General features: G+C 40.4%; 1 protein-coding gene and 1 long non-coding RNA gene across 2 annotated transcripts in view; one reads left to right on the top strand and one right to left on the bottom strand.

Annotated features, from left to right (window-relative positions):
- The window catches only part of RHBDL2 (rhomboid like 2), a 233,284-nt gene that overhangs the window by 148,649 nt on the left and 66,442 nt on the right, over positions 1–18,193 (top strand). The window lies entirely within an intron of this gene.
- LOC144824791 (uncharacterized) lies at positions 7,019–17,852 on the bottom strand. Its single transcript, XR_013609117.1, has 3 exons — positions 17,749–17,852; positions 13,462–13,497; positions 7,019–7,267 (listed from the first exon to the last, which is right to left on the bottom strand). It is a non-coding gene; the product is annotated as an uncharacterized LOC144824791 (long non-coding RNA).

Raw genomic sequence — 18,193 nt, 5'->3', positions numbered from 1 at the left:
ATGTTGAAAAAAATGTTTGTTAATAAAATGTCTGACGGAAATCGCCACCTTAACGCTACCTACATTTACCAGGTTAGCGTTCTAGTTTATTTTTTTCTTTTCCCTACCGTTACGTTTTATTTTTGATGGACATTTTTTTTAGCCAATCGGAGCGCGACGTTTTTGACGTCGCGTTCCGATTAGCATACGTAATCGGTGGAATTCTCCAGAACATGGAGAATAGCCGGATGCGGAAGGCGTGTTCCTGTACGTGTGCTGTTGGTGCGTCGTATGATAGGTAAGAGATTCCCTCGACGTGTTTTTTTAATATAATGTAAAGTAGTATTGATAGTATGCATTAAATAGTTAATAATTACGAGTGTATTTATATAAATAGTGACATATTTTGTTAGCGATTGTAATTATTTTAGTTATTTATGTAATTTATATGCAATTAAGTGTTTTATTTACTACATATAGTATATTTAAGTTAACGAATGAATAGGAGTGTATTTTTAATACTGTTGACATTGTATTTTTTTGTTTGTAATATTTCGAAATGATTATTATGTCGTGTAATTAAAGTCTTGTTTTTATTATTCGATATGTAATGTAATTATTTTCTTAAAGTGTTATGTAATGTATTATTAGCAGTTGTTTGTAATTTGACGTACAAGAGCTGTTCATTGAGTTTCTAAGTACTCTTTTCGCCATGAATATTGTACACTTAAAATGTATTAATTGTATTACGATTTCTTTTGTGAAGCTAAGAGACATATGTAATGTTTATTGATTATTTTTTGCGCTGAATCCAAGTTGCGTAATATGTTTTTAATACTTGATGTAATTCCGTGTGATGAAGTGCTATTGTTATATGCCTACGGCTTTTTGTGTAACTCATGACAATTGTGTTTAATCCGTCCGATTTACGGGATGAATAGTGCTTGTTTATTACCCAAGTTAAAAATAGGCTGTTTTACTTTTGTGTTTGTACATCCTAGTCCTCGCATCCTGACTGATATTTCTTCGTTCTTTTGTTGGTGTTATTTTGTCATAATAATTATTGGTTTGGTGACCTGAAGCTTGATAAACATCATTGCGCGTATTTTTACTTTGGTTGTTATTTTCTAGGATGTCTTTCTGTTGCGTATCTTGAGTATGTATTTGTAGGGTGAATTAGGCTGTTAGTTTATTAGGGTGAATTAGGACTCAGGATTTCTATCTTGGAGTTAGAGTGTGGATTAGGATAGTTTATTTCTATTATTCCTTTGGTTGTTGTATGTGTGTGTGTGTGAGGGTGAGTGAGGGTGTGTGAAGCTGAGGGTGTGTGACGGTGTGTGAGGGAAGCTTGCACTGCTGCTGTCGGTGCTGTACCTGTTCCATGTGTAAGGGAAGCTTGCACTGCTGTTGCCTGTGCTGTACCTGCTCCGTGTGTGAGGGAAGCTTGCACTGCTGCCGCCTGTGCTGTACCTGATCTATGTGTGAGGGAAGCTTGCACTGCTGCCGCCTGTGCTGTACCTGATCTATGTGTGAGGGAAGCTTGCACTGCTGCTGCCTGTGCTGTACCTGATCTATGTCTGAGGGAAGCTTGCACTGCTGCTGTCGGTGCTGTACCTGTTCCATGTGTAAGGGAAGCTTGCACTGCTGCCGCCTGTGCTGTACCTGATGTATGTGTGAGGGAAGCTTGCACTGCTGCCGCCTGTGCTGTACCTGATCTATGTGTGAGGGAAGCTTGCACTGCTGCCGCCTGTGCTGTACCTGATCTATGTCTGAGGGAAGCTTGCACTGCTGCTGTCGGTGCTGTACCTGTTCCATGTGTAAGGGAAGCTTGCACTGCTGCCGCCTGTGCTGTACCTGATGTATGTGTGAGGGAAGCTTGCACTGCTGCCGCCTGTGCTGTATCTGATCTATGTGTGAGGGAAGCTTGCACTGCTGCCGCCTGTGCTGTACCTGATCTATGTGTGAGGGAAGCTTGCACTGCTGCTGTCGGTGCTGTACCTGTTCCATGTGTAAGGGAAGCTTGCACTGCTGCCGCCTGTGCTGTACCTGATGTATGTGTGAAGGAAGCTTGCACTGCTGCCGCCTGTGCTGTACCTGATCTATGTGTGAGGGAAGCTTGCACTGCTGCTGCCTGTGCTGTACCTGGTCTGTGTGTGAGGGAAGCTTGCACTGCTGCTGTCGGTGCTGTACCTGTTCCATGTGTACGGGAAGCTTGCACTGCTGTTGCCTGTGCTGTACCTGCTCCGTGTTTGAGGGAAGCTTACATTGCTGTTGCCTGTGCTGTACCTGCTCCGTGTGTGATGGAAGCTTGCACTGTTGCTGCCTGTGCTGTACCTGCTCTGTGTGTGAGGGAAGCTTGCACTGTTGATGCCTGTGGTGTACCTGCTCTGTGTAAGTAAATGGAGAGGAGGGAGAGAGTTGGAAGAGAGAGTGAAAGAGGCAGAAACGTGGAGAGTAAAAGAAAGAGCGAAGGAATATGTAAGCTGAGAGATGTGGCATAACAGAAGGATTGGTAGTGCGGGCACTGCTGCTTAGGGTTTCTGCGCGATTTGTGTAAGTAAATGGAGAGGGGGAGAGAGTTGGAAGAGAGAGTGAAAGAGGCCGAAACGTGGAGAGTAAAAGAAAGAGCGAAGGAATATGTAAGATGAGAGATGTGGCTTAACAAAAGGATTGGTAGTGCGGGCACTGCTGCTTGGGGTATCTGCGAGATTAGTGTAAGTAAATGGAGAGGGGGGAGAGAGTTGGAAGAGAGAGCGAAAGAGGCTGAAACGTGGAGAGTAAAAGAAAGAGCGAAGGAATCTGTAAGCTGAGAGATGTGGCATAACAGAAGGATTGGTAGTGCGGGCACTGCTGCTTGGGGTATCTGCGACATTTGTGTAAGTAAATGGAGAGGGGGGAGAGAGTTGGAAGAGAGAGTGAAAGAGGCAGAAACGTTGATATGAAAAGAAAAGAAATAGCGAAGGAATCTAAGCTGCGAGATGTGGCATAACAGAAGGATTGGTAGTGCGGGCACAGCTGCTTGGGGTATCTGCGATATTTGTGTAAGTAAATGGAGAGGGGGGAGAGAGTTTGAAGAGAGAGTGAAATAGGCAGAAAAGTGGAGAGTAAAAGAAAGAGGGAAGGAATGTAAGCTGCGAGATGTGGCATAACAGAAGGATTGGTAGTGCGTGCAACGCTGCTTGGGGTATCTGCGAGATTTGTGTAAGTAAATGGAGAGGGGGGAGAGATTTGGAAGCGAGAGTGAAAGAGGCAAAAATGTGGAGAGTAAAAGAAAGAGCGAATGAAAGTAAGCTGCGAGATGCTGCTTGATGTATCTGCGGGATCTATCACGTTGTTGGGCCATTCACATCACTACACAGAGTTTTTTTTTCTTTAGCACAATGTTTTGATCCCCTTTACTTTTACTGTTGGCAACTGCTGATGATGATACAGTGGGGAGTAAAGCGAGTACCAGTTTGACACATCCTCCATGTTGGTTGCTCCCGTGAGGCGTTGCCAATACCCCTCCCCCTTTTGTGCACTCGAAACGTTTTGAGGGACGGTGAAGTACAGCACCAGGGATTAATGGGCACACACACATATGGCTTTAGGAATGTATTATACAAACTAAATGTGACAATAGACACTGAAACTAGTAGTAGGAGCTAACACATCCAGTACTAGGCTTATCGCAATTTATAGAAAGAAAGGGATAGTTCACCTTGCAATAAGGTCAGGCACATTGTTCATAGCTGCCTGTGCTGTACCTGCTCCGTGTGTGAGGGAAGCTTGCACTGCTGCTGTCGGTGCTGTACCTGTTCCATGTGTAAGGGAAGCTTGCACTGCTGTTGCCTGTGCTGTACCTGCTCCGTGTGTGATGGAAGCTTGCACTGTTGCTGCCTGTGCTGTACCTGCTCTGTGTGTGAGTGAAGCTTGCACTGTTGCTGCCTGTGCTGTACCTGCTCTGTGTGTGAGGGAAGCTTGCACTGTAGCTGCCTGTGCTGTTCCTGCTCTGTGTGTGAGGGAAGCGTGCACTGCTGCTGCCTGTGCTGTACCTGCTCTGTGTGTGAGGGAAGCTTGCACTGCTGCTGTCGGTGCTGTACCTGTTCCATGTGTAAGGGAAGCTTGCACTGCTGTTGCCTGTGCTGTACCTGCTCCGTGTGTGAGGGAAGCTTGCACTGCTGCTGCCTGTGCTGTACCTGCTCCGTGTGAGGCAAAGAAAGAAGTGGGTGAAAGATGCAGAGTGGGTGCAAGATGCAGAGTGTGGGTGCAAGATGCAGAGTGTGGGTGCAAGATGCAGAGTGGGTGAAAGATGCAGAGTGGGTGAAAGATGCAGAGTGGGTGAAAGATGCACAGTGGGTGACTGAAGCAGACTGGGTGACTGAAGCAGAGTGGCTCACTGAAGCAGAGTGGGTGAATGAAGCAGAGTGGCTGAATGAAGCAGAGTGGGTGAATGAAGCAGAGTGGGTGAATGAAGCAGAGTGGGTGAATGAAGAAGAGTGTGTGAATGAAGCAGAGTGGGTGAATGAAGCAGAGTGGGTGAATGAAGCAGAGTGGCTGAATGATGCAGAGTGGCTGAATGATGCAGAGTGGCGGAAGGATGCAGAGTGGCTTAAAGCATCGGAGTTCGCGCAAGGTACAGAGTGTGTGTGTTATTGCATGATAGTTCTATGTGTGTGTGACTATGTTGTATTAGTTGAGTGTAGTTGTAGTTGTATGTATCCTTCCTTTCCCAAAACCAGACCAAAGAAGTTCAAAGTTTTTATTTTACACCTTTTAATTTTTATTAAAAACAATAATAATTACTTTGAATTTTTATACAAAAATGAGAGATAAGGGCAACATGAGATATTTACTCTGAACATATGTCTTCATCGTCTTTCTCTTTTACAATGTTTATGATTTTCCCATTACAAAACACCACTTCACAAGTTTGTGGCAAATAATGTACAAGTGCATTTCCAATGTTGTCCACCTCATCATCCAACATAAACCATTTAATTAGTATGTCATTTTGAATTGGCATCGATTGATAAACGTCTGTGTTTGTCACCCTAATAGTTATAATACTGGTTTCATCTTTGGTGCTTTCGACGCCATAAATTTGTATGTCAATATTTTCCTGTGGTGGGGCTGTTACCTGTTGAGACAAAAGAAATGCAACAATTAGTCCTTAGATTCTTATACTTTATTTGTTTGTAAGTCCAGTCTGAAAGAGAGATTTTTAGTTTGAAAGCAAGAGTGTGTGTGTGTGATAGAGAGTGCATGAAAGGTACAGAGTGGGCGAAAGGTACAGAGTGTGTGAAAGGTACAGAGTGGGCGAAAGCTACAGAGTGGGCGAAAGGTACAGAGTGGGCGAAAGGTACAGAGTGGGCGAAAGGTTCAGAGTGGGCGAAAGGTTCAGAGTGGGCGAAAGGTACAGAGTGGGCGAAAGGTACAGAGTGGGTGAAAGGTTCAGAGTGTGCGAAAAGGTTCAGAGTGGGCGAAAGGTACAGAGTGGGCGAAAGGTACAGAGTGGGCGAAAGGTACAGAGTGGGCGAAAGGTACAGAGTGGGCGAAAGGTACAGAGTGGGCGAAAGGTACAGAGTGGGCGAAAGGTACAGAGTGGGCGAAAGGTACAGAGTGGGCAAAAGGTACAGAGTGGGCGAAAGGTACAGAGTGGGCGAAAGGTACAGAGTGGGCGAAAGGTACAGAGTGGGCGAAAGGTACAGAGTGGGAAAAAGGTACAGAGTGGGCGAAAGGTACAGAGTGGGCGAAAGGAGCCAGAGTGTCTGAAAAGAGCCAGAGTGTCTGAAAAGAGCCAGAGTGTCTGAAAAGAGCCAGAGTGTCTGAAAGAGCCAGAGTGTCTGAAAGAGCCAGAGTGTCTGAAAGAGCCAGAGTGTCTGAAAGAGCCAGAGTGTCTGAAAGAGCCAGAGTGTCTGAAAGAGCCAGAGTGTCTGAAAGAGCCAGTGTGTCTGAAAGAGCCAGAGTGTCTGAAAGAGCCAGAGTGTCTGAAAGAGCCAGAGTGTCTGAAAGAGCCAGAGTGTCTGAAAGAGCCAGAGTGTCTGAAAGAGCCAGAGTGTCTGAAAGAGCCAGAGTGTCTGAAAGAGCCAGAGTGTATGAAAGAGCCAGAGTGTCTGAAAGAGCCAGAGTGTCTGAAAGAGCAAGGGCAGTTGAAAGCTCCATCGTGCTGGAAAGATAGAAAGTGCTTGAAAGGATGCAATTGGGTGATATGTCCATAGTGGGTGCGAGAGTGAGAAATTTGTATATAGTTAGTGAAATATTAGTTATTTTCTCCCAATAATTTCTATTGTCTGCTTACCTCTATTTTGCTGTGCCTCGTTGTATTAAAAATTTTCTGTGCATTAAATTCATGGACAGTTACATGAGTTAGCGTAACATAATCTCCAAGATGTATGTTAAATAGTGTAGCTTCTCTCCACAGTGTCACTTTGATGTCATCTGTTGCATCTTTTAAAGTAATCGATTTCAGTGGAGTATCTTCTCCATTGATAAAGACAGTCTTTACGTCCTCTTCCTACACCAAAGAAACATTTTATTAAATTCGGAAAGAAAAAACACTTAGTAATAGTGCGTTGTATGAATGGCAATCTAAGGTGTCATATTTAAGGACCCAACAGAACCTCCTTTAGAAAAGATAGCATTGTTTATTTCCAAAAATGGATTTGTAGAGAGTGCTTGTATTTATAGTAGACAGAGAAACTCTGGCATATTATGGTTAAAAAACTTCGTGCTTTCTACATAGTGTGACAGACTGTATAATGCTATGTGTATTTAGCTTGTTAGTGAAGTTAGCAAAGGTGTAATGTGTGTGTAAGCTAACTAGGCATTTTTAGTTGTGACATGATGACATATTTGCGTTGATACTTACGCCACATATTGTCCCAGAAACGGTCATAAGACTTTTTAGAGTTGCACGTTTTATTTCCTTAATGGGAGAAGCAGATGGTGCAGGCGGATGCAAAATGTTCTTCGCTTGTTGGATAAGGCCCTCCTCAATTTTCATTGCTGGAAATTTTGTAACTTTTGTTTGCTTAGTAATTAGAATTGTTTTGTTTTTGATGATGAAGTTGCGTATCAGTAGTCCACAGTTACTTTGAGTTTGCTCGTATAATTCTTCTTGATAACAAGTACATTTCATAGTACCAGTTTTATCTGCTAGAGCCAAATGAAATAGAATTTTTTGTTCTTGTTTTGCATTTTTGTAAGTAGTTTTTCCAGAGCAGTTGATTACATTAACTCGTATGGGTTTCTGATATGGTTTGTTGTCATTGGTATTAATGTTAATGATTTCTTCAATAGACATCATCTGAAATAGAAAAAGCGTTATAAGATGTTAAATACAAACCCATATTGCTTTATGATCACTGTAATAGCATTCTAATGTACCATAGTTGTGCAGTTTTCCATTTGTATATATATGATCTAAAATGGATTGGTAGTTAGTTGTGTAACTGGAAATGAGTTGATTACATTGTAATTTAGCTTCAAAGAATTCAATTAATTGCTTAGTGTATGAATTTTGTTGAGATAGATCCACATTGAAATCCCCTATAATGATAAATTTGTGTGTGGGGTAAAAATCAGTAATATTTTTGATAAAATCCAAAAGAGAAGTTATACTTTTTTGTGGTGGTTTGTATACAATAATAATAAGGTAATCCGTGTTCTGAATATGTACAGTAAAATGTAAAATGTCTATCCCTTCATGTGTCTCATAAATAGGCAATATAAATAAAAAAAAATTGTAGTACATGATCATTCCATGGTTAGTGTTGTATGTATGAAATTTATCAAATATAATGTGATGGTATTGTTGTATCGTAAAATCACTATCTGTAGCCTTCCTTGTAGTGTTGATCTCAGTTAAGCATATAATGTCTGCTTGCAATATATTACTATCGGCTATCATAGAAGTAAAATGTTTCTGTAGTGATCTTATATTGTGTGCAATTATATTGAAATGTGCAGTGTATGTATGTAACTGTGGGATATGTATTTCAAGTGGCATTTCTGTCCTTAATCTGTGCATTTCATCATTAACTTGTGGATGTACTAAAATTTTACGTTCATCAAAATTCTGTACATATACATTTTGTATTGATTTTGCCCTGCTAATAGCAACATAATGCAAATGATGAATTTTGCTGTTATTAAAGTGTATATAAAGTGGTTCGATAGTTGCACCTTGTGTGCGATGTATAGTCCGTGCTGAGGCTTGGCGTAAAGGAAATTGCTTCCGTATAATGGTAATAAATTTCTTAGTATATTGAAAATGTCTAGATATAGCATGTATTGGTGTCCATGTGTTTTGAATTTGTGAATGATATAAGTGTTTATATTGTTGTCAGGTTGTTTGTCCTATACTCTGATTCTCAAATAACAACCAAACAATAATAGGTGTATTGTTCATCAATTCAACTAATTGTACAACACCAGTTGCGCCATTTGTTAAACCATCATTTACATCCACATTGCAACTTAAATCATAACGAAGTTGTAAGGCTATGTGTAATGTATGTGAAAGGCCCATTGTTTTCTGTGGATCTTTGGGCAGTTGCTTCAGAATTGTTTTTTTCACATTTTCTGACAAATCAGAACTTACGGTATCGCTTGCTACTGTTATGTAGACTGGATAATGTTTGCAATGTTTTTCCAAAACATTTTGGTTAATATCATTAACTTCTCTATTAGTTGACATGATATATGGTATTGTTTCTAATAGACTCTCATCAGGTTGTATTTCCCTTAGCTTAATTTGTGAAATATCTTCTTCAGTATGCTTGCCTTCTCTCAACCGGTTTAGTAGTTGAGCAAATTGAAGATCTTCTTTTTGGCGCATAATTTTTGTTAATTCAAAAATTTTAAAATGTTCTTTCCATAAGTTTGCACTTAAAGGACCATACAACTGTGTAGAATCCTGAAAAATGTATCTGTCAAATACAGGTTTTAATTGGTAAAAGTCACCAATGGCTAAAATAGAAATGCCTCCAAATGGTTCATTAGATGATTTTATTTCTTGTAGCCTGTTATGTATAAAATTTAACATATTGTGCCCTACCATTGAAATTTCATCTATAATAACAACTCTAACATGCATCATTTCCATTTGTAGAGCAGTTCTATGTTCATGACTCAGTGGTTTATAAGTCAAACTTTGCGACACAGGTATTTTGAAAGTGCTATGCAGTGTTTTGCCATTAATATTATGGGCAGCCTTTCCAGTTGGAGCAGTAAGTAAGATATAAACATTGTCTGGGTTTTCACCTGCCTTTGTGTTATAGTAACGTAGTAAAGTTTGATATAGTGCAGATATTACAAAACTTTTCCCAACACCTGCCCCTCCGGTGCAAAAAGTATAGCATGGAGTGCTTGTAGTTTTAAACCAATGCAAGTGATGGTAAACAAATTGTAGTTGTTCTTCCGTTAAGTTTTGCATAAGTTGTTGGTATTTCTCATTGGGTAAGAAAAAGTTAGTTGAGCTTTGTTCATTGGTGGTAGTTCTAATTCCTAAATCTAGCGCCAAATCATATATATTATTTATTTCATTATTTTCGTCTTCTCTCTGTATATTTACTGTTGGTGATAGAGGAGCTGAAATTACATTTTCAAGACACTGTTCATGAAGAATGTTTGTAACTTCTCCATGCTGTTTGTTATAGATTTTTAGTTGTGCGTCAACAAATGTTTTAACTTCCAGATACCTGTCATAGTAAGTTGCCTTGTTTATTTGGATTTTATGTTCTTCCCTCCATGGATAGTGCAACATTAATATCTCTCTATAATACTCTTCTGGTTCATTATTTTTGTTAAATCTGCAAAAGCGTATAATTTTCCCTTGTGTGCGCTTATTTAAAGCATAATCATAATTCTGTTTCTGTTGTTCTTTATTCCCGTGACTACATGCTATTTCTAATTCTTCCTCATCTGAGCTGTAAAAGTTTTGTTCTTCAAGTAAATTTTCGCTATCATTGATTTCTCTGCCATGTGTTTTTTTCTTCACATAGTTAAAATTAGCTGCATAGTCTGCTAACGTGCACATCTCTAATGATTGTGGGCGTTTGCAGTACTTTATAATAATATTTTCACATTGAATGTCAGTTGAATTTTCAGGCAAGTTATTAATTGTTTCCATATCACGCATTAAATAAGTTCTTTTTTCTGGACGGCTAGTATTAATAAATACAAATGATCGTGAGCTTTTCCTTAATGGTATTTGAAGAATGAGATATGCTGCTTCTTGAGCACTAATTTCTGTGCAGTTGAGGAATTTGTTTCCTATGTGTTTAAGTTGATCTTTGACATTACTATTGCTTGGTACCTCTTTAGCAGCTTGCGCTAGAAGTTTGCTAATTCCTCTTTGAGATTTACTGATATATGAGATAATGTAGACAGCACAAGCATAAGGGTCCAGTATAAACTGCAAGTCTATGTTTGCTCGCCAAGCTTCTAAAAGAATACTATTGTAGTTATTGATGAAGCATTCGGCTGGTGTTCGTTTCAAAAAAATCGTTGTTTTTTGTAAGCTAGTTTGTATTGAAGTAATATATTCGTTATCATCCATTTTAATGAAGTCTAAAAATTCGGCAAAAGAAAGTGTATTAAAAGTAGTACTATTCATAGCTTCATGTATTCTTTTAATATTATCTTGCCATTGCTTATTTGTCGCCTCAAGTGTTAATGGCTCTAATATAAGCGTTGTTGACATTGGGTATTTAGGATATTGATATTTGCATGTCCTTTGATGTTTACGCCTGCAATTTTTGGTATGACCATGCCTTTGTAAATTTATTAACGGTTGTAAAGTAGGGTTCTCAGACTTATGACAAGTGATATATTTGTCAATGAAGCTATTGACTTCTTCCACTGGTGAAACACCATACAGTGGTGCTTTGTTTACCCAGAGTAATGCATGTATATGTGGAGAACCTCTTTGTTGGAATTCGACTCTGTAAAAGTAGTCTACTATTTCCCCAATAGGATTAGTGCCATTCATCAAAACACAATTAAAGAATTTCCTAACTTGATAGTCAAACTGTCTTGCACATGTTATCGGATCTTCTTGTATTAATTTACTTTTAGTTTCCCAAGACATGTTTAAAAATTCTTCCTCTGTGCATTCCTTTAAGTTTCTAACTCTCAATAGTATATTTATTAAATGGTGCCATTTAGTTTCGGCAGCAGATAAAGTCAAAAAGAAAGTAGGTATGCCAAGTTGCCTTATCATTGCAAAAATATCTTTTTTGCAACTTTCCCAATATGGAGGTGAACTGCGTATAGTTTTTAATACTTTGTAACCCTCATTAAACTGTAAAACATTCTCTATATTATATTTTATGTCTTTAGCAGTTATTTTATTTCCATCTGTAAATTTTTTCCTGATGGAAATGTTGATTTTACCGTGGATCTGCTTAATATGTAATTTCTTCAGTTTAAAAAAGACATTACTAATAGATTTAGCGACTCTTCTATCATAACTTCTTAACTCTGTTTGGCAAATAGTACTATAATGTACCGGTATGTGCCTTTCCTTATTGTTTGGCCTTCGTTCACCACAAAAAATAGTAGGGAAAGCCAAAAACTCAGAATCTTTATCCTCATATAAACCTCTTGGCGTGTTATGTTCAGCTGGAGCTAAACTTAACACATTCGCCGAATTTGTAGTAATAGTTTCATTTGTTAACATAGTATCCAAATTTCCAGCTTCTATGTTGTCTGAACTATCAGATGAATTGTTTGTCTCCGAAGTCTCATTGTGAGATTCTATTTCTGGAGGTATATACTCCCAGTCAGGGTTAATAGTAACACCATATTCATTAAACATTGTACTATTTTTAGCTAGCCATGTAGCTGCCTTTTTTACAGTATTTGGTCTAATATTTTCATAATGTGTATATGATTTATAGACTAATTTCCTTTTTAATTTCACTGGGATTGTCATGGCGTCATTAATTTGCCTTGGTAAAATGGTAACAGTTGTCATAACATCTGCAGGTACATTAACTACTGCACCTGATAACGATTTTTGAAAACCGCGTGGCAGAGTCCGAATTTGTAAGAATGGTATCCTAGGTGAAACTAATCGTTCTTCTAAATCATATAATTCTAATTCAGCTGGTACATTTGGGAAGCCCATGCCATTTAGAATTGAACATGGTGGTATTTTATCTTTGCGAATGTAATAATAGCAAGTCATACAAATTAAATTTGTTTTCTTCGTACTAATGTTACACTTTCTGAAAATTTCGGATTGGCTAACACTGCGTGTATTTTTCACCGTTGGTTTATGCCACAATTGATTGCAAAGAGTACAAATGTACTCTGGCCCATGCAATATTTCACGGTGGAATTTCCTAATAATTGTATGGATTTGTTTACCTCGTTTCTGCCTTTGACACTTCTTTAATTTTGGTCTTTTTTGAGCAATACCAATTTGTTGACAGTTGGAATTGTCTTCTTCAGCTGCATTAATTTGTTTCCTTTTTACAACTTTTTGTGGACATGTACTTGAATCCCTTTTTCTTTTCTGAGAGTGTTTCTTTGTTCCCTGTATAGATTTACTATTTCCTGGTAATTGTGATAAATTGCTATTCCCTGGCTTACTTTGATTCTGTACATTATATGAAGACATTGTAGTTGATGTTATAGTCTGATTAGGAGTACATTCAGTAGTATGTACCCAAATGTTTCTTTCTTGCGGTAGGTGCCTATTTTTATTGTGCACAGTAAGTGCTTTAGTAAAAGATTTCCTCTGAATGATTTTTATATCTATTGGTGTTAATTCAAATTGGACACATTGATCAGCCTGATGTGTAAACTGATATGCTAGTTTCACAACATATTGAATCAGCCCTTCAAAAGAATGAAATGCAATTGTAACACATGTTCCGTTAGAATGAGGCATGCCTTCATCGTCCCTGCTATGTGAATCAAATACAAAGTATGTTTGCATATGTTTGAAAATTGCTATAACATATACATCCATACAAAGTATAACACCACAATGCTTATTAAGAGTTACATTTAATGCTGTGCTAATATCTGGGTACGCTTTATCAAAACGTTTAAGGACATCACCGTAGTAAGCGTTTCGTAGCGTGAGTGAATATATCTCTTGATTGTGGTCTATATACCTTGGCAAGTCATCTGGATGCATAAGTGTTTCTTTGTTAATAGAATGCATTTGTAGATATAAAGCGTCCCCACGGTCCATGATATAATGCAGATCATTAGAGTTCCAAGTAGTTACTGGTTTGCATAAATTGTGCAAGACAGCAAAAACACTATTTGGTAAGCATTGCTTACCTTGTGATTTGCTATTAAATTTTCTATTCCCTTGATGGTAACTTGCTTTCAAGCATCTATGCATCTTAGATGTTATAATAAAAGTATGTTTGCACCAATTTTAAATTAAAAACCTTTTCCGAGTACCTAATTTATTGGGGGGACTGTAAGGTATAAACTTTTGACAATCTTTGCCCTAACTGGCAAAGTAGTATTTACCTTAACTTGTGTTTCTTTCGTTGTTGTTTGAATAATCTGAAAGGAGAAGAAAGAAATGTTGGTTATAATATATCTTTTGTAAGTCTTCACGTGAAGTACTTAACATTTTGTTAATGCAATTCTTTTAAAAGAAAGAGCAAAGGAATCTGTAAACTGAGAGATGTGGCATAACAGAACGCTTGGAAGTGCTGTCACTGCTGCTCGGGGTATCTGCGAGATTTGTGTAAGTAGATGGAGAGGGAGGGAGAGAGTTGGAAGAGATAGTGTAAGAGGCAGAAACGTGGAGAGGAAAAGAAAGAGCGAAGGGATCTGTAAGCTGAGAGATGTGGCATAACAGAAGGATTGGTAGTGCGGGCACAGCTGCTTGGGGTATATGCCAGATTTGTGTAAGTAAATGGAGAGGGGGGAGAGAGTTGGAAGAGAGAGTGAAAGAGGCAGAAACGTTGATAGGAAAAGAAAAGAAAGAGCAAAGGAATCTAAGCTGCGAGATGTGGCATAACAGAAGGATTGGTAGTGCGTGCACAGCTGCTTGGGGTATATGCGAGATTTGTCTAAGTAAATGGAGAGGGGGGAGAGAGTTGGAAGAGAGAGTGAAAGAGGCAAAAACGTGGAGAGTAAAAGAAAGAGCGAAGGAATCTAAGCTGCGAGATGTGGCATAACAGAAGGATTGGTAGTGCGGGCACAGCTGCTCGGGGTATCTGCGAGATTTGTGTAAGTAAATGGAGAGGGGGGAGAGAGTTGGAAGAGAGAGTGAAAGAGGCAGCAAAAAGGAGCCCTCTATTTTGTGCAGCATACACTCTATTTTGTGCAGCACTCACCAGTCCATTTACAATGTAGAAGGCAAAGGAGCTCAGCAGCAATGGTGACTGCACAACCCGCTTACAGGTGGTAAGTCATCAGTCTTTTTAAAGGGGTACACCTAAAAAACGTAGGGCCCTGGCTGAAATCACGCAGCCAAAGGTCTCAGTCACCACTTTGCCTTGGTTAAGAGGGCATTTGTAACTCTAACTCAAAATGACGTTCATTATGGGTGCCCTTTAACTTTACAGCCTAATTCTGATACGGACAGAAATACAATATAACGGGGGCATATGGTTTTTAAACTCGCAGGGGAAAAACGCACAGGGCTGTCCACAAACATACAACTGGGTGACACAACTACATATAGTCCTGTAATGTGACATTGGTGGTCTAAAGAAGACCCACATATAGACCTCCTTGGTCTCTCACGGTGGACCTTGAACCTGTGTTGTGTATTTATTAACAGCGGTGGAGATGTGGCATAACAGAAGGATTGTTAGTGCGTGCACCGCTGCTTGGGGTATCTGCGAGATTTGTGTAAGTAAATGGAGAGGGTGGAGAGAGTTGGAAGAGAGAGTGAAAGAGGCAAAAACGTGGAGAGTAAAAGAAAGAGCGAAGGAATGTAAGCTGCGAGATTTGGCATAACAGAAGGATTGGTAGTGCGTGCACAGCTGCTTGGGGTATCTGCGAGATTTGTCTAAGTAAATGGAGAGGGGGGAGAGAGTTGGAAGAGAGAGTGAAAGAGGCAAAAAAGTGGAGAGTAAAAGAAAGAGCGAAGGAATCTAAGCTGCGAGATGTGGCATAACAGAAGGATTGGTAGTGCGGGCACAGCTGCTCGGGGTATCTGCGAGATTTGTGTAAGTAAATGGAGAGGGGGGAGAGAGTTGGAAGAGAGAGTGAAAGAGGCAGCAAAAAGGAGCCCTCTATTTTGTGCAGCATACACTGTATTTTGCGCAGCACTCACCAGTCCATTTACAATGTGGAAGGCAAAGGAGCTCAGCAGCAATGGTGACTGCACAACCCGCTTACAGGTGGGAAGTCATCAGTCTTTTTAAAGGGGTACACCTAAAAAACGTAGGGCCCTGGCTGAAATCACGCAGCCAAAGGTCTCAGTCACCACTTTGCCTTGGTTAAGAGGGCATTTGTAACTCTAACTCAAAATGACGTTCATTATGGGTGCCCTTTAACTTTACAGCCTAATTCTGATACGGACAGAAATACAATATAACGGGGGCATTTCCATTGGGGCATATGGTTTTTAAACTCGCAGGGGAAAAACGCACAGGGCTGTCCACAAACATACAACAACTGGGTGACACAACTACATATAGTCCTGTAATGTGACATTGGTGGTCTAAAGAAGACCCACATATAGACCTCCTTGGTCTCTCACGGTGGACCTTGAACCTGTGTTGTGTATTTATTAACAGCGGTGGAGATGTGGCATAACAGAAGGATTGTTAGTGCGTGCACCGCTGCTTGGGGTATCTGCGAGATTTGTGTAAGTAAATGGAGAGGGTGGAGAGAGTTGGAAGAGAGAGTGAAAGAGGCAAAAACGTGGAGAGTAAAAGAAAGAGCGAAGGAATGTAAGCTGCGAGATTTGGCATAACAGAAGGATTGGTAGTGCGTGCACAGCTGCTTGGGGTATCTGCGAGATTTGTCTAAGTAAATGGAGAGGGGGGAGAGAGTTGGAAGAGAGAGTGAAAGAGGCAAAAAAGTGGAGAATAAAAGAAAGAGCGAAGGAATCTAAGCTGCGAGATGTGGCATAACAGAAGGATTGGTAGTGCGGGCACAGCTGCTCGGGGTATCTGCGAGATTTGTGTAAGTAAATGGAGAGGGGGGAGAGAGTTGGAAGAGAGAGTGAAAGAGGCAGCAAAAAGGAGCCCTCTATTTTGTGCAGCATACACTGTATTTTGCGCAGCACTCACCAGTCCATTTACAATGTGGAAGGCAAAGGAGCTCAGCAGCAATGGTGACTGCACAACCCGCTTACAGGTGGGAAGTCATCAGTCTTTTTAAAGGGGTACACCTAAAAAACGTAGGGCCCTGGCTGAAATCACGCAGCCAAAGGTCTCAGTCACCACTTTGCCTTGGTTAAGAGGGCATTTGTAACTCTAACTCAAAATGACGTTCATTTTGGGTGCCCTTTAACTTTACAGCCTAATTCTGATACGGACAGAAATACAATATAACGGGGGCATTTCCATTGGGGCATATGGTTTTTAAACTCGCAGGGGCAAAACGCACAGGGCTGTCCACAAACATACAACAACTGGGTGACACAACTACATATAGTCCTGTAATGTGACATTGGTGGTCTAAAGAAGACCCACATATAGACCTCCTTGGTCTCTCACGGTGGACCTTGAACCTGTGTTGTGTATTTATTAACAGCGGTGGAGATGTGGCATAACAGAAGGATTGTTAGTGCGTGCACCGCTGCTTGGGGTATCTGCGAGATTTGTGTAAGTAAATGGAGAGGGGGGAGAGAGTTGGAAAGAGAGTGAAAGAGGCAAAAACGTGGAGAGTAAAAGAAAGAGCGAAGGAATCTAAGCTGCGAGATGTGGCATAACAGAAGGATTGGTAGTGCGTGCACAGCTGCTCGGGGTATCTGCGAGATTTGTCTAAGTAAATGGAGAGGGGGGAGAGAGTTGGAAGAGAGAGTGAAAGAGGCAAAAACGTGGAGAGTAAAAGAAAGAGCGAAGGAATCTAAGCTGCGAGATGTGGCATAACAGAAGGATTGGTAGTGCGTGCACAGCTGCTCGGGGTATCTGCGAGATTTGTCTAAGTAAATGGAGAGGGGGTAGAGAGTTGGAAGAGAGAGTGAAAGAGGCAGAAACGTGGAGAGTAAAAGAAAGAGCGAAGGAATCTAAGCTGCGAGATGTGGCATAACAGAAGGATTGGTCGTGCGGGCACAGCTGCTTGGGGTATATGCGAGATTTGTGTAAGTAAATGGAGAGGGGGGTGAGAGTTGGAAGAGAGAGTGAAACAGGCAGAAACGTGGAGAGTTAAAAGAAAGAGGGAATGAATCTAAGCAGCGAGATGTGGCATAACAGAAGGATTGGTAGTGCGTGCACCGCTGCTTGGGGTATATGCGAGATTTGTGTAAGTAAATGGAGAGGGGGAGAGAGTTGGAAGAGAGAGTGAAAGAGGCAGAAACGTTGATAGGAAAAGAAAAGAAAGAGAAAAGGAATCTAAGCTGCGAGATGTGGCATAACAGAACGCTCGCTAGTGCGGGCACTGCTGCTCGGGGTATCTGCGCGCTTTGTGTAAGTAAATGGAGATGGAGGGAGAGAGTTGGAAGAGAGAGTGAAAGAGGCAGAAACGTTGAGAGGAAAAGAAAGAGCGAAGGAATCTGTAAGCTGAGAGATGTGTGAAAGTCATGTTGTGCCTTTAATTAGTGGTAGAAATGTTCTGTGTGGTGAGTTGAAGTGTTATGAACGAAATCAAAAACGGTTAGCAGAGTGAACAGTTGGATGTACTTACATGATATATGTTTGGGCGCCGTTTCTTTTACCCTTTCAATGAAAAGTCGAATGTTTCTGAATAACCTACAAGATAGAACGATAAAAAAAAAACATATGTATCGGTATGTTCAAACAAAGCTATGACCTGCTTGATAAATGACGTATTCCTTTGATAAATATTATCAGCGAACATTTAGTGTTCCAAAATAACATGTTGCAGAATAATTTGACACAGGTGCAATGTGGAGATAGTAAACGCTATAATAAACTGAAGTTAATGTATCCATGCACTTACTTTGGAAGATTGAATGGCGGATTTTTTCAGTGGCTGTTGGTCGTTATCAGGAAGTACAGCGTCCTTCTGTAAGTCCGAGTTCTGTTCTCGCAGGTAAAAATAGAGTCTGATTCAAAGTGATCCGTCCCCCAGCTTAAATAGGGGCTAACGTTGAAAAAACCTTTTTTTT

Source organism: Lissotriton helveticus, chromosome 3_1, assembly GCF_964261635.1.
Source record: "Lissotriton helveticus chromosome 3_1, aLisHel1.1, whole genome shotgun sequence".
NCBI lineage: Eukaryota > Metazoa > Chordata > Amphibia > Caudata > Salamandridae > Lissotriton > Lissotriton helveticus.
Note: the sequence above shows the minus strand (reverse complement) of the source record. Positions and strands in the feature narration are given on the sequence as shown.